General features: G+C 37.6%; 1 protein-coding gene across 5 annotated transcripts in view; it reads right to left on the bottom strand.

The window, feature by feature from the left end:
* SH3KBP1 (SH3 domain containing kinase binding protein 1) overlaps window positions 1-15915 on the bottom strand; it is a 226209-nt gene that overhangs the window by 208084 nt on the left and 2210 nt on the right. The window lies entirely within an intron of this gene.

A 15915-nucleotide genomic window follows, 5' to 3' on the forward strand; every position in this document is an offset into this window, starting at 1 on the left:
CAACAGATGCTTGTCTTAGGCTCAGCTCTGCCAAGGTAAACAGCTTGTTACATTAACAGCCAAAACCCACATCCCTTTTAAGCCAAAAGCAAAATAAAATTACAAAATTGGGGCAGACAAATCTGGCTTCTCTTTTCGGTGCATTTTTCTTCAAAATACTGTACTCCATGATGCCTGGGAGTCAAAGCTGCCCCAGCTTCCAAAACCTAGCTCTTAAGACTCTTTCTGTTGGAAGAAGTCGTTTTTCACGTGAAATGAAATACAATATCAAAAGCAATTCAAATTATTTTGATCTAAAGGGGAATGCTCATCCTTGTGCCAACACAATCAGCTATTCCTAGCCTTCTATTACCATCAATCTAAATTGTAACATAAAAACTCATGAAACTGAGTCAAAGCTAGTTAGTCCCTGTTAGAGACTGTCACAGTACATCTCTTTACTACAATGGCAGAGACAAAGATATTTTTAATGTAATGCTTAGTGGTTTGGGTTTAAAATACAAAATTTTAAATGTTAATGCTATGAACCAGGAATCAAAATGTAATCTTTCAGCTATATTTAAAAGAAGTAAATGGGGGGGGGTGGGGGAGTTTATTCAAAACTTTTAAAAGCTTAACTATTCCCTCCTTTTATTCCCCAAGTTAGTCTTACTTATACACATGAAATTATTTTGTTGACAATTACAAACATTTTTCCTATTGATAAGTTTGTTTCCTTGCCTGATATTAAACGACAAGTAAAATCTAATCTCTTAAAACTGACCTAATCAAAATAAGCACTTTTTAACAATGCCACCAGTATTTCAACGTGGAAGGGTCTCAGTTTATGCTGTTTTCAGTTATTGAAATGTGTCTTTTCAAGTAAGATATTAATCAAGAAAAGAAACAGATTTGCTACAGGTGTAACAAAACCTGTAGTATGGTATCAGATTTCAGTGGCATCCAAAGTGTGCAGGCACAACAGAAACGTTATTAATGTCTTCAGCACTATTCCACCCAAGTAACAGCATCCATATAACACCACCACCTTCCACAGCAGTTATTATTTCCCAGCCAAATGCAGATGTTAATGTATAGTTAGACATATCAGTCAAAGAGTTAAAAGCTTCTCTAGTGTAACTTTTAAGTTTGCATTTTTTTTAGTCACTCAGCTTTATCTGAATGATAAACACATGCATTGCACTGGCTTGCCCAGAAAAAAACCACCCAGAACTGAAACTAGACAAACTGCCTTCAAATATTCTACACTAAAGCTTTAATTTAAAGTTCAAATTACACTTCCTCAGAACACAGAACACTTCCTCAGAACACAGAACTTTTTCACATAAAGGTAACATTTGTAACAGGTTAACAATTTGGCCATTGAATTCATCTGCCTCAAAACTTGCTAGACAATGTCCTATTTCAAATATGCTGTTCTGTTTGAGAGAACTAGGTACAAACTGGTGAACATACCATGCTTTTAGTGCTTGTAGGTATAGTTTAAAAAATAAATCAATCAATCTTTTTGCCATACTACAGGTTGCAATAAAACTTCTAGTAAAATATTAGCAGCCGGGGGTGGGGGAGGGAATATCCATACTTTTTAATAGACCAAATGGCAAAGCATGACTTACATTCTGATCTCAAACGAAAAAAAAAACAACAACAAAACAACCCAAAACAAGAAAACAAAAACCCAAAAGAAAGCAAAACCAAAACCCAAACTAAGTTGCATTCAATAGTGCTTGTTTCCAACCTAGACCTGGAGGGCCAGAAGGCCTGAAGACCAAATATGACCTACAAGGCCATTGTTTTCTGGACTCTAGGAACACTAAGCAGCTAGCAGGCCAATCACATGTGGGATGCTGTGGTACAAATATGTTTGAGAGAAGAGGATGAAGGTAGATTCATATAAGGTCTGGTAAGTCTCTTCTACCAGAGAACAAAACAATCTGTAGGTTGTAAAGATTCAACTCTCTCAACATCATTACACTTTATAATTCTATATGAAGGAGCCACTGAAAAGCCCTCTGAGGCACCACTCAAAAATGTGCAAAACTGAAATGTACATTGCCATGTGCTACTTCTGAAATACCCACAAGAAAAAAAAATTAAGCAATAATAATAATATACCATTAACCTTATAATTTAAATGTAGATTGCAACTGGAATTTTTAACAAAGCTTGAGCTCTTAGTTTTGTAGCACATTTGTGGCAGAAAAAAGTAACAAACATTTTCTATCCATGTGACGACCAGCAACTGCTGAAGAACCATAATTTTCTTGAAAAAATAATTAAAAATTTTGTTATTTTTTTTATCATTCTTAATTTTGCAACACTTACTACTGGGAACAATACTCTCTGCTAGTATTTGAAAGGATACAGCTTCATGAAAAAGAAAAGCTTGGGAGGTAGTTAAAAACAGTATCAGAAAGAAAACTCATACTATTAAATCTTCAAGAGATTAAATCCATGCTACATAATATACATTAACTCCTCTGCTAAGACAACAGCTTTCATTTTACAGTACATTTTTGCTATTCCCCTTTCTAAAACAAGCGGGAGGGGATAAGCTGAATGTCATAGTCCTAAAATAATACCTTCAGTGAATCACACCATCAAAGAGCAGAGCAGTCACGGAAGTGGCCACCTGAGCCATACCACACAGGGACCTTTTGATGTTATAATCTCAATCCCATCGCACAGGCCATAGATGGTCTTCACTCAGACTGGACACTTGCTGGAAACACAGTAGGCAGCCATGGAGCACTTAGGACAGATGGGAAGCAGCTGAGAGGAAGACCCGCTGTGTGCAGTTCATACATATACACACACACGTGCTCAGAAACAGAGAAAATGTACAGAAGGCCCCAGCCCAAACCTAATTTGGAGAAGAGAGTGCACACTTGGCCTAGGGCTGTCCTGACATGACTCTTCTCTGGGTGGCAGCAGAGCTGAAGCCACTTCAGCTGACATAAAGCCCAAGTTGCCCTCCAGGAAGAGAGGAGAGCAAGTTGTCTGTTTTTTTAAGAGGTATGCTTGGTTCCAGCTTTTAAAAAACAAAAGCACCATGTTATCCTAGTGGAAATCACACAGCAGGACAAGAAATATTTTATGTTCCAGCTAAGGCATTCGGTATGACCACAATTCATTGCAAAAGTCTTGCATTTGCAATTAGGTAAAGAACAACAGTAAGTCAGTGTATTTGTATTTCTGTATATACACGGAGCATTTGCATAGAAAATATGCATCTCATTAATTCAGTGGTAAACAACTTCAGGCAGGTACTTCTAATAAACATTGTGAATTTGTTAAGCTTTTCTTAGGCCTACCACAGTAATTGCCTCTCACTGAACTTACTATATCACACTCATATCTTCCATACAAACTTTTTAAACAACATGCCAAGGCACATTTGATCATCAGAGATGTTCATGCACACGCAACTATGGAGTAAACAAGGAAAGAATAGATTGTTGTAGTAGTTCAAAATGGCAACAGTTATATTTGTATACCCAAAGGCTTCCTTATATAGCACTCTGGTCCTAACAATACATGTTAGATTTTACTGGGCTAAGTCTCCTTAACCCTTTTGAAAGAGCAAGATTGTATTAATAATCTTTAGCATTCATCCGGCTGCCACTTTGGGAAGCACCTGTATTCTGCAAATTAATTTTTATTTTTATTTTTATTTTTTGCAGGGCAAAGCTGTCCTTCTGCAGCAGAAAAAACCTGCTAGAATTCAACTGTTGCCACCAAGATTAATTTTACTGTAACTCATTTTTCTATAAACTAGAGTACCTCTCCACTACAGCAGATGCTCCCAGTATTCAGCATTCCTAAACTTACTTTTTATTCACATTGCCATCACATTCATAAACTATGTGCATTGTGTTAACTTGTTTAACTTGTAACTGAAGTAATACAGTGCCTCTTAGAGGCAAAACTGTCCTGAATGGGTTCATGTTTTAGCATTGTTCTTCCCCTCAGACACTAATGCACACAAGAAGCCATCCAGAAGAAATGGCCTCCAATATCCATAAAAATAAATCAAAGTTTTGAAAAGTACAAAGGATTACACCCATTGCTTGGATAAATAAAGGAGAAGAAGACTGTACCTTAAGCTAAGGAAAGAGAAATAATCCCCATTTGACAAACTATATATTCATAAAAACTTTTTAGGAATGCTACTCTTGTGGTTTCTAAATCACATTCTCAGACAATTAAGAAGCTAGGAAGGATATTAGTTACTTCTTCAGAACAAAAAAAAAAAAAGAAAGAAATACTACCCACAGCTAAATATAGCTAGAACTATGTGTAAAATTACAATCTGGCTAAATTCATGAGAATCACTACCAATTGCCTGTATCAACATAAAAAGGAAGCAGACTAGAAAAGCTGATGCCATGAAAATAACTTCTGGTTAAGATTACTCAGAAGCAGTAGTTCAGCACGTGATTCTAAAAATTGTCTGCTAACACTGTAGATGCTGATAGGTGGAGGGTCAAATTAAAAAAAAAAAAAAAAAAACCAACACAGAAACCCAGGGAACAATTCCCTTTTCAGTGATATGATGTAGCATCATCTAACTCCCAGGAATATGAGAAGAGGTTGTGGTCAACAATATGTTCACCTTCGCCATATTGTACCCTGTACAGTGTTAAACTGCTAAAGCTTCAGAGCTCCTAGAACAGTAACATTCACCTAGTCTCATTAAAATCCGACTAGAAGCAGGAGTGTAATTATGAATATGATCTCAGATGAGGTTGGAGGATTCTACTGTAGATGCCAAAGCTGTTACTATCACCAACCGTCTTTGCCAAAAGTAGCAGCCCTTTTGCACAGGAGGAGGATGGGGAGGATACAACACACTCCTCTGCATCTTAGCCACATTTGCCTGAAGTACTGATAAAAATGGATTTACATTTAGTAACTAGACTGAAAAGTGGTGCACAGCTACATCCTGTTGTGTTATTCCTGCTGTTGGAAGTGGTAATTTCTGCAAGAAGAGACTGCTGGCAGAAATAGCTTGATACAGCCAAAATCCTTGGATTGCGTAATTGTGGATTACTGGAATGGTGGACTGGCCATTCACTGTATAATACCAGCTACAGACAAACATGGTATCCTATAATAATTTCAAAGATAAATCATTTTCTCTCATTTTCATGGAACTCTATTATTTTTAAGACAGCAGTTACAAGATATTTACCCCAGCATCAGGTCTTCTGATTGGACCTGTCAAATATTACGACTATAAACCAGCACCATGTTATAACTGATGCGCTATAAATTGGCCAGAAGAGGTGTTGTTCACCAGTGAGAACCTAGACTTGATGTAGAAGAGACAATCAGCTTTGCTTTCTTTTTTTTTTTTTCTCTCTCTACCGCTTTTTTTTTACATAAATGCAATCATTTCAACCTACAAAACTTCACATTCAGGGGAAAGTCAGGCCCAGTATGGAACTCCTCAACAGTTTCATAATTTATAAGCCAAATGAAAGGACATTAACTATCATGCTTCCACATACAACAGATTGTCAGGCATTACAGGAGCTATAAAAGTTATGTGTGCGGTGGGGCTCATGACTCTTAAGTAAAAGAGCTCAGATCATAGGTAATCTGCATTTCACCACTATGGTCCAATACAAAATTTACATGCCAGCATTAAACCATCTTCACTAACCTTTAGAACATATTGAAAAGCAGCCAAAAACCACCTGAGGCGTAAAAAAACCCCAACAACCTAACTTGCTCAATTATGCAAGCAACTATGAAGGATTATTTGGAGGAAGGGCACATTTGATTAAAGTAACACCTTTACCACCCACCACTATCATGTTTTTTTCCTGATTACTAATGAAGTCTCATAAGACTGCTTCTCACAATCCTTAGCAACTTGTCTTTTTACATCAGGTTTTTTTATTCTCCTTCAAACTGCACTAAGAGCAATAATGCTAAAAAATCAGAAATTACTGCATATAAAGTTTCACAAGATCCAGATGATCTTTGGGCAAATAAATTTAACTATGATATCAGATAACATGTGTTGACTCTGTGCATTAAAAAGCCTTCAAATTTCAATTTCAGAATTCAGGATGCAATTCTAGTGAAATAAGTTGTATATGGTACCTTTACTGTCTCTGTTCTCTTACCTCAAATTAGTTTCTAAAGGTAATTTCTTCCAGATGTTGCAATAAATGGAACTAACAAACTAGAATACATTCTTTTGCTCTTATGAACAAAAACGTTCCCACATCGCAGCCATTAGCTTCTCTGTCCCGCTTTAAAGGTGCTTTTCAAAACTCCCATGCATCAGTTATGTATGGGTAAGAAGGAAGTTCCATTACCCTTTGTTTCTTTTCATTTTCTCAGAGAAATTCTCCGGATTTTGAACAAGGCAACACCTTTCAGAAAGCAGAGCTTATGCGGAAGCAGAAGATACAGCTCCTCTAACAGGTATCGGCAGTAGCAGGTTAAAGAACTCAAAAAGTCTCTTCCACCCAAGAAACACTCTCACTTCTAAGAGACCTTTAAAGCTTACAACTGGAATAAGCCTTCAAAAAGAAGATACTACACAGAGCTCCTCCTTAGAACAATCCTGAAAGCAAAAACTTATGCAAACCAAACAAGTGCATCTGAAAGCTTGTCACTGACTTTCAATTCTGAGCAAGAACGGCTTGTGACCTGATGACAGCATTGCTCCAATAGGGAATTTGAGCCACTGTGTGCTGGTTGAATGTGACTGTTCAACAGAGCTGCATATAGAATGAAAGCACAAACAACAATCAGCATTTAGACAGAACAGCCCATTGCTGTATTGAGGATATGGGGAGAAAGGAGAGGAAGCAGAAGGGTGGAACTATGTAGAACCCACGTAAACATAAATGGAGGCAATGAACCCTACTGTTTTATAAGTAATTATTCCTCTGACAATCTCCTCCTCCCATCCCTCCCCCAGTTACCAACACTGGTACAGTCTAGAACAGAACTAAGACTGTGGACAAAGAAGCGACGAGGTGACAGGTTCTACTTGAAAGGATTATGATCTTTCTTTGGAATCCAGGAGGCAGTGTGCAGGTTAAAACTATACAACCAAGAGAACCAGAGAGGAAAGAGTTAATGATGTCACTGAATGTTATCTACATTGACCACTTCTTCCAAGGGTAAGCAGAAAGGTCTAGCTCTCCCTCATGTAAGAAAGGATCCTGGGCTCCATACATTTGAAAAATCTTCTCATGACCTTCCCCAGTTTCCACTGATACAAGCTCCTGAAGCAAAGGAAACCAGAAGCCAAAACTAATCCTACCTTTCAGAGGGTCTAGAGAGGCAAAAAACATTTCTTGCATGTAAGATCTCTGTAAGACTGCACTTACATTAGCTCCTTGATTTTGGTTCTTGAGAAAGACACTGACAGACTTGAACAGACAGAAACTGAAATCCTACCTAAAATAGCAACATCCTGCCTTTAAATTCTCCAAATTAAAGAAAAAACATTGGAACTTCAGTATTTAGCTTTACTGACTTCCACAACCTGTTCTCTACACACCAAAGGCACCAGTCTTCCACCAGAAAATACCAAAAAGGTGGCTGGCAAAACACAATGTGCAAGGCACACCTCAGCAGTTACCTTCCAGGGTACTAATTCCAAATCTGAAAAAACCCCAGCAGATTAAAGCAACAATCCCTAAAAGGCAGCCAGTGTCTCTCCTTCCTGACATGGTATTTACGGGAAACCAGCTGAAAGTTTCTTATTTCCCTAATTCTGAAACAAAATTAATAAAGGACCACTCACAATTTTTCTGTGTTCCACACCAGACTGCCTTCAGAATTCTGCATATCTTTGCATCATAGGGAATTTTGAGACTATGTAAGTGAAGCATACAGGAAAGTTTCCTAAAAAGAGAAACAGTGCACTTGAAAGACAGGTGAAAGAAAAGCTGAATACATGCAAATCTATAACTGATAGGAAGAGGAGCAACTCCTTTCTGACAGAATGAGGTGAAGGAATGAAAACCACTGGAACAAACAAGACTGTTCTCTGCTCAACTGTGAACAAACTAGCAAATATATTGTGGAGGAATATATATAAATAGATCCCTCATGACTCTGGAACCAGTGCAGACAACTTCAAATTATCAGACCATAGTTCATCATGAACCAGATGGCATCTTATCTCAATCTTCCATGAACAGTCAGATAACTGAATTGGCAGATAATCAAAAGCACTATTTATAGGTGCCTCACACACACAAAAAAGTGTAGTCTTTAAAAGAAGTAGCATGCAAATCAAAGCAAGCAATTCTGAAAGGCAGTATGAGGTGACAGAACGAAGACCATTCAAGCTGACCTCAGAGGTCAAACTGACAAGCGTATTTCAACTAGTTTTAAATGCAGTTAAATAAAGGTATTTGATGAACGAAATGACCAGCATATACTGGAGACTTTAATAAAAAGTTTCAAAGAAAATAAAGATCTTTTCTATTTTAGAAGATTACAGGATAGAGGAACCAGCAGCTGTCCACGCAGATGAACATTAAAAACACTTATAACAAAAGATGACAGCAACAGTAGCAGTAAGATTTCTCTCCCAGCTGAAAGACTCTCTTGCAATAGAAAGAGAGAATGTTACTTGTACAAATTAGTTGCCTGCTCCAACGTGCATTTCTTTTCACAACACAGGACACCCAATTTAAATCTACAGCAGCGCTCAGGCAAGCAAGTATAAAGTTATAAAAGGTACTTTTTTCTGATGTATTGAGACCTTCCATCAATAAAATGGCAGTTAACTAAACTGGGTTGACTAAACTGGATTAACTACTCTCAGAAATCCCTCTATTAAATACATGCCACCTCTATAAAACTGGAGCAGTTTTATGCAGATAGCTAAACTTGGCAATGTTCAATAAACTCAAACTGCTACCAAAAGAAAGAAGCAGTTGAGAAGCTGGTCAAATGTATAAGCTAAGCTTATATATAACCTGTATAAGTCACCAGAAAATTCAACTATGTTGCTAAAATTACTAACAAAAATAGCTACAAAGAACACATTGCCAACATTGAGAATATGGAATATAACAAATCAAGAAAAAAATATCCAGTGGTATCAGACTGAGATTAATGACTGAACTAGTTACATGACCAGCTCAATGCAGCAAATGGCTTAGAATCTTGAGATCAAACTTAAATGTTACCTGTTCGACTTCATGAAGCACAAACACAAAAAAAGCAGAGAACTGTATTAAAAGCATTCAGATCTACTAGTTGGAGGAAGTTTACACCATTGACTTAGTATCAAACTACTTAAGTCTGAACCCACTCAGGATTTAAAGATTGCATAGCAATTAGCCTTTTCTTTCCCGCAAGCAATCCAAAAATACAGATATAAAAAAAGCAATGTTTGTAAGCTACCAAGCCAGTGCTTTCAACAACTGTTGGCAGGTTGAGGTTTCCTAGAACAAAAACTGAAATTGAAGAATAAAGCATGGAACATGCCATTAAGGAAAAAAATCTTCAATATCATGAGGGCCTATAAATCTGCAAATATCTTTCATACACTTTTGGAACTGGAATTTAAATTTCCATTATATCAGCAAGTGAAGTTCCACACATTTCTTGCTACCAGGCCCGCCTTTACATGATGCAATTTTCTTTTCCCAGTGAGCTGGACCATACCCTGCCTCAAAATACTGGTGTATGCTCTCAGATGTTCAAAAATATCCATTGTCACAAGTTGCTTGGTCATGCACTTGAAGCAAAGCTTCTCAGGCTTAACCTTGACTGGAGGACTTTCCTCTCTGCATCTGTTTCTCCTTTCCTTCCTTTTGCCCAGCCATTTAAAAGATGATGGGAACAAAGCTAGGTTCTTCTGGGGTTTGGGTTTTTTTGGTAGGAGTTGTTAGAGGGGATGTGTCTGGTTTGTGTGTTCATTTTTTAAATCTAAGACTTAAAGCAGAAACTCACTATGAGGGTGGTGAGACACTGGAACAAGTTGACCTAGAAGTTGTGAATGCCCCATCCCTCTAAGTGCTTGACTGGGGCTGGAACCAGACAATCTTTAAGGTCCCTTCCAAGCCAAACCATTCTGGTTCTATGATTCTAGAAGCTGGATATTTGTGTTCAAAGCAGCAGTTCCTCAGTCTCACTGAAATACAGTACTCAGACTACTTCATAGGAAATTAAGATAGTCTTGCCCAGAGTGAAAGGTCTTGATACGATATTTTTCCATAAAGCTCTTGATGACAATAAGGACACATTCATAGGAAATGGCTGATAAAAAAGAAAAATATCTAGAAAATCAATCTCATCCATGAAACATTCAGATGTTGTTTATAAATAAGCATCACCATTCTTCCAAAGCAGGTCATTAAATCTTACATTTGGAAACAGAAGGCCAAAGCTAAAACACTTTTACATACATTCTGAATTTGACAACAAAAAAGTTTTTTAAACCTTGTCATAATGAAACCCCAGAATAAACCTATCTTTTTCTGGACACACTACAGTTCCTGGTGTGCCCTTTTACAGTGGGAAATAAACAGAAAAGCATTAACAGCCCAGTAAGAGCTCAGTGAGACCTCACAGAAAGAACAGCAGGAATGAGAAAAACACTGAAAAATTAAGCTGAGGTCTTGCTGCTTTGCTGCTTGCCAGTTTTATATCTGCCACATGGATATAAAATTTTCAATGCTGCATAAGGCTATCACAGGGGGAAGAAAAAAAAAAGTCCACTCTGCCAAGTTACCAGACTACTCAAAATGTTTCTTGCCAGTGGTAAGGATGAATCAGCAACCACAGATAGAGGACATACTCGCTTTAAACCCGTCCTGGTTTCATCTGGAATAATTTTCTTCCTAGAAGCTGGTACAGAGCTGTGTTTTGGCTTTAGCCTGAGAATAAAGCTGGTAAACACACCAATGTTTTAGTTGTTGCTAAGTAGTACTTACCCTGATCAGAGCTTTTCCTCCAGTGAGGAGGGGCACAAGAAGCCAGGAGGGAGCAGAGACAAGACACCTGAACCAAACTAGCCAACATGAGATGAGAGTTTTGAAAGTGGTTTTACATTTGGCTCAAAAATGAGAAGTTCTGCACCTGTACACATATACTCTAATAGTTCCGCTACCTTGTAACTGCTGGGTTTTGGCTGTGTTGAGGTGATGGGTTTGGTTGGTTTCTTGGTTAGTTGCAGGGGCTTTAAGGCAGGTCACAAATTCACTTATTACAAACTACTTGTGGGACACAAAATTTAACTTTTAACTATGAGCAGTGTGACCATTGAAAGCTAATTAAATATTCATAGCTCATTTTGAATGGCTTGGGTTGCAAGGGACCTTTTAAGATCATCTAGTCCAACTCCCTTGCTATGGGATCAAGTTGGGGCTTGACTTGCAACACATGTAACAAATCTATACTGACATTTTTGAAAAAGCATTTGTTCCCTGAGGAGCTGTGCACCAGTGCTGACTTTGTTCTTCAGATAAATGAACAGACTTACACTGGGTTTGGTGTGAGCTGGTTTCAGTTGTCAGAAGCAATTTAGCTGCACAGTAGGAAAGTGAGAAGGAAATAAAAAGAAACATTTTCCATCCATACAATACTTTTAATAGAATTCAAAGGTAGAGTTCAAAAGGCACCTTTTTATACTGAGACTACAGATTAATTAGAATTTGGGGAGATTTTTTTTCTCATACAGCTGCTCAGCTTTCTGTACTACATTATCCTTGCTGTTAAAGAGAATTGTTTCAGCACAGACGTAATTTCTGATCTCAGACTATAGACAACTCTTCATCCTAAACCAGAAACACAAATACTCAACAACACCCCCAGTGGAATGAGAACAAAGACATCCTTTCCCCTTCCACCACTCATGATCCAGGATGCTCCTTTCTCTAAGGCATAGTTATGTTAGGAACAAAGCATAGAGACACAACAGTCATCTTGCCACACAGCTTTTAAGTGGACATTACCACTGCATTCTCAAGAGCTGTTTTCTACTGATGCTTCTCAATTATCGGTAATAAAAAGCAGGAGGGTGGAGGAGAAGTCAACTCCATTTGCTAATAAAATCCATGACTACTGAGCTACAGCATTGCATATTCTCTCAAATACAAGGACTCAAAGCTTTTATTGTTTCCTCTCTGTGTGAAGCAGACTGTCAGCAATTACTTTTACATTAGCTGAATTACTGAATCTTGATACCTCCTCTCTAGATCCCCTCCCCTAATATATTCTTTCATCATTCCACAGTGTTAAGAACACAGATATGCCCTTAAGCTAGTTCCTGCTTTTTACATCTAGGGAAAACATCCACTCCCCAGGTCCAGGATTTAGTATTCTGTGATTAAAAAAAAAAAAAAAAAAAAAACAGCCACAGACAGGAACCATACAAAGTCCATCATCATTTTTTACAAGCTTGCTCTGGAACAGCAGTATCAGACCAAAACAACAGTTACCATCTCCGTGGCTGTTTTCTCTCCTTTGATCCCATCAGGACTAACCTGCCCTTCGGCACTTCAGTGACCTCTTAATATTTCAGACCTGAAATTTCATCTACTCATTTCACATTACCAAGGTCTCCTTTTTCTCCCCCTAACACATGCATCTCTTCCCCTTCAGGTGGGGAAGGAATCAACGCATTATCTACAAGGTCAATACTAATCTGCTATATGAATTCTTATACACTGCTGGTAGAATGATTAACAGCAGTATTCTCAAAAAAGAAAGAAACCTCTAACATCCAGTGAATAACAATTACCAAAGAAGCAAATCTGAATCACATTACAGACTAATTGTATCAATTGCATTAGTAGCAGTTTACACAGAAATATGTATGCACTCTGCATTAATATCACAATAAAACTGCTTCGTAAGAAAGCATTTTAATTATTACATATAATTCTTTAAGACTAAGTAGGTTAAAAACACCAAAAGCAAAACAAAAACAAACCCCACAACTTTTCTAGCAGCTCTACCATGATTTTCTACAGATGACTCCTTGATCAGCACAAAGAGGAGCAAAACTTCCGTGGCTTTAACAAACCTTCTATTTTAAGTATCTCTTCTTTATCACACTTTCTGATCCAAAAGCAACAATCACTATTAAAAAACCAACTGTAATGTAGACACTGAAAAAGGAGCAAACAGAAGAGATATCAACATACAAAACAGACTGCAAAATCAGAAATTATTTTCAGAATTTTTTATATATACACACGTATATATTTTATATTTTTTATTTCAAATTCCTATCTTGTTCTGTTCAGACGGCAGATCTGACAACCTTTTACAACATCAATGTCATTATTTTTTAATTGCTAGGGAAAAAAAGCTTCATGCCAGATTTTTTTTGTACGGTATGTTATATAGGTTACTGAAAATATTTTATTATGGTTTATGAAAACTCCACTTGAACTCGGATCATGAAGACATTCACAGGCTATATAATATTGTGACCAAACAACTGGAAATGTGATCTTGAACAGCTCCAATGCAACCGCCTTGTAAGAAACAAACCTACCAATGACAACAAAAAGAACTAAAATTAATAACATCCCATATGAGGAGGAGAACAAAGACTTTATACAGGGTGGGGAGGATTTTTATGCAACATTTCCCCTATAAAGCCACTTTACAGCTGCTTAAAACCTTATTTAGAAAAAAAGATAAAAATGAAAAAAAAAAAGGTCATGCTAATAATTTTTCTTATAATTTTTCCTTATTCGGCTGAAACTGTTCAGCTGTTTTCAACAATGACAAGAATGACACATGCTATTCCTATTTAAAAACACCTCGCAGCTATTTTGCTGAAAGGATCCAAACTCTCCACCATTTTGGGCAGAGAGCATCAAATTTGTCAGAGTAGTCAAGAACCACAACCACACCTACGTGATTTATAAATCTGCTAAGCTTAGGCCTCAAAAATGCTTCATTTTACACAGGAGTGTAATGTTTCTAGAGTCTACCAGATAAACTCCCCAGGGCTCCTGTTGCAGTGAAAGCTCTCCAAGTCACACCTCAGGGCGAAGTGGAAGTTTTGATGCAAGCACAGCTCCTGCTTGATGGAGGTCAGTGTGGACCCACACGCAGGAAATGTGCTCAGAGTGCTCCCTCTGTTGATATTTCGGTAAGAGAGGGAGAAAGAGGAACTGACATGTCTGAAGCGTGTAAAGACAAGTAGAGGGGGAAAGATAAAAAGGTAGGGTTTATGGGGGAAGCAGAACAGAAGCTGAGGGCAGGGGGCAGAGGAGAATATGGGAAGGAAAAATTAAGATAACTAACAAAGGGGGAAAACAGGAAAAGGGATAGCAACTGGAACAGAACATACCAGCCTCTCACACAGATTCTTTTGATTGCATTACTTCTTGGCATAACATTCCTTTGGTGTGTACAAACTAGCTGTGGTATTTCACAGCAAAGCATGTTTCTCAATCACTAAAGTAAAATTGTGCAGACAATAGCTGTCTGCCAGTATCAGTAATCTGACTGGTTGAAAGGGCACAAGACTTTAGCTGGAGCCAAACTCCTAACTATGGCAACAACAGAGGTGACCAATGTGATTTCATGTAAACAAAAGCAGTGTATCCTCTCTTCCCCTTCCCCAACAGAAAAGCTTTAACATTATCTTGAAAAATACTAAGGTAAAAAAATATTGATGATTCAAGGGCTTATTTATAACCCAGTATTTACAAGCATTATGATGGCTGCTTCAACTGCTTAGCTTCATAGTGGTATTATTATACAGATCCATCCTCCTTTAATTCACCAAACCGTGCTCTGAAGGTGAGCAAAGACTGCAGTGCAGGAAAAGGCTCTTCCTTCATCTACAGCAGAAATTGGAAGGTGTGTCTCAACTGACACAAGTTGCTACACATCAGTTGTTTTGTGATGATGGCAGTTAAAACACTGATCTCTAGACTCTCTAGACTTGCACTCCAAATCTTTTGTTTTCCAAATTTGATAAGCAGTACACTGCAAACCAGTTTTCCCCAAGTAGCCACCATGCCTTCTTCTTACTTTGCCTTTTGGACCTCCAACTTCAGGAGAACAGTCTGATCTGTGGGCTTTAAAAGCTCTTGCAATTGAGACTGAGGAGTTCTACCATGTGCAATACTAAATAGTCTTAAAAAAAAGAGAGAACAAATCAAACCTAAAAGCAACACCAAACAAACAACCCCCACACACATGCAAGTCCCCACAAACCACCACCTCTTCATTTCTCAGACATTTGAGGAGGGGGACCAAGCTTGTTCCACTACATTCACAATTACCTTTAAGATATTTGCCTTGCCCCCCTTTTACGTTTAGAGAACTACCACCATTATTTCACAAGTCTATTCCAAGTGTAAATTAATTCACTTTAAGGTATTCTACCTATAATGTCATACAATAACTCATAAAACATCATGATAAAGCTGTATTTCTTGTAAGGTTTTGAGTACATACCATGAAAAAGCTTTAATGAAAAGCTGAACTATAATATACACAGATGTGTAAAATACGCATGCACAGGGTTGGACTAATAGCAATATGCAGCTCCATACAGAAAATACAAATGGTTGAAATGGAAGGCATACAAGTAATTTAAAAATAAAACATCAGAAAATTTAACAGTGTGTACACAAAGAATTCATTTATTTTCTTCTGCATCTTAAGTATCTTTCAAAAATGCTAACAATGTTATTTTTTTTTTAAATCTCTGGTTTGATTTGTTATCCCCTATAAAGACCTGCCTTTCATACTACTCCTATCTTCACTTCCTTACATAATTTCTCCATTTGTTTTTAAACTGCAAGAATCACCATGTAAACGTATAAACAAAAATCAAACCATATCTACCTTCCTTCCACCCCCATTTTTCAAAAATAAGTCTGACTGAATCACAACAATTTGGGACAGTCATTATCCAAAGGAGTTTTAAAGAAGACAGATATCTTC

The sequence above is a fragment of the Neopsephotus bourkii genome, unplaced genomic scaffold (genome assembly GCF_033783945.1).
Source record: "Neopsephotus bourkii isolate Nb327-2 ecotype Australia unplaced genomic scaffold, CSIRO-AGI_Nbou_v1 NB_1234, whole genome shotgun sequence".
Lineage (NCBI taxonomy): Eukaryota > Metazoa > Chordata > Aves > Psittaciformes > Psittacidae > Neopsephotus > Neopsephotus bourkii.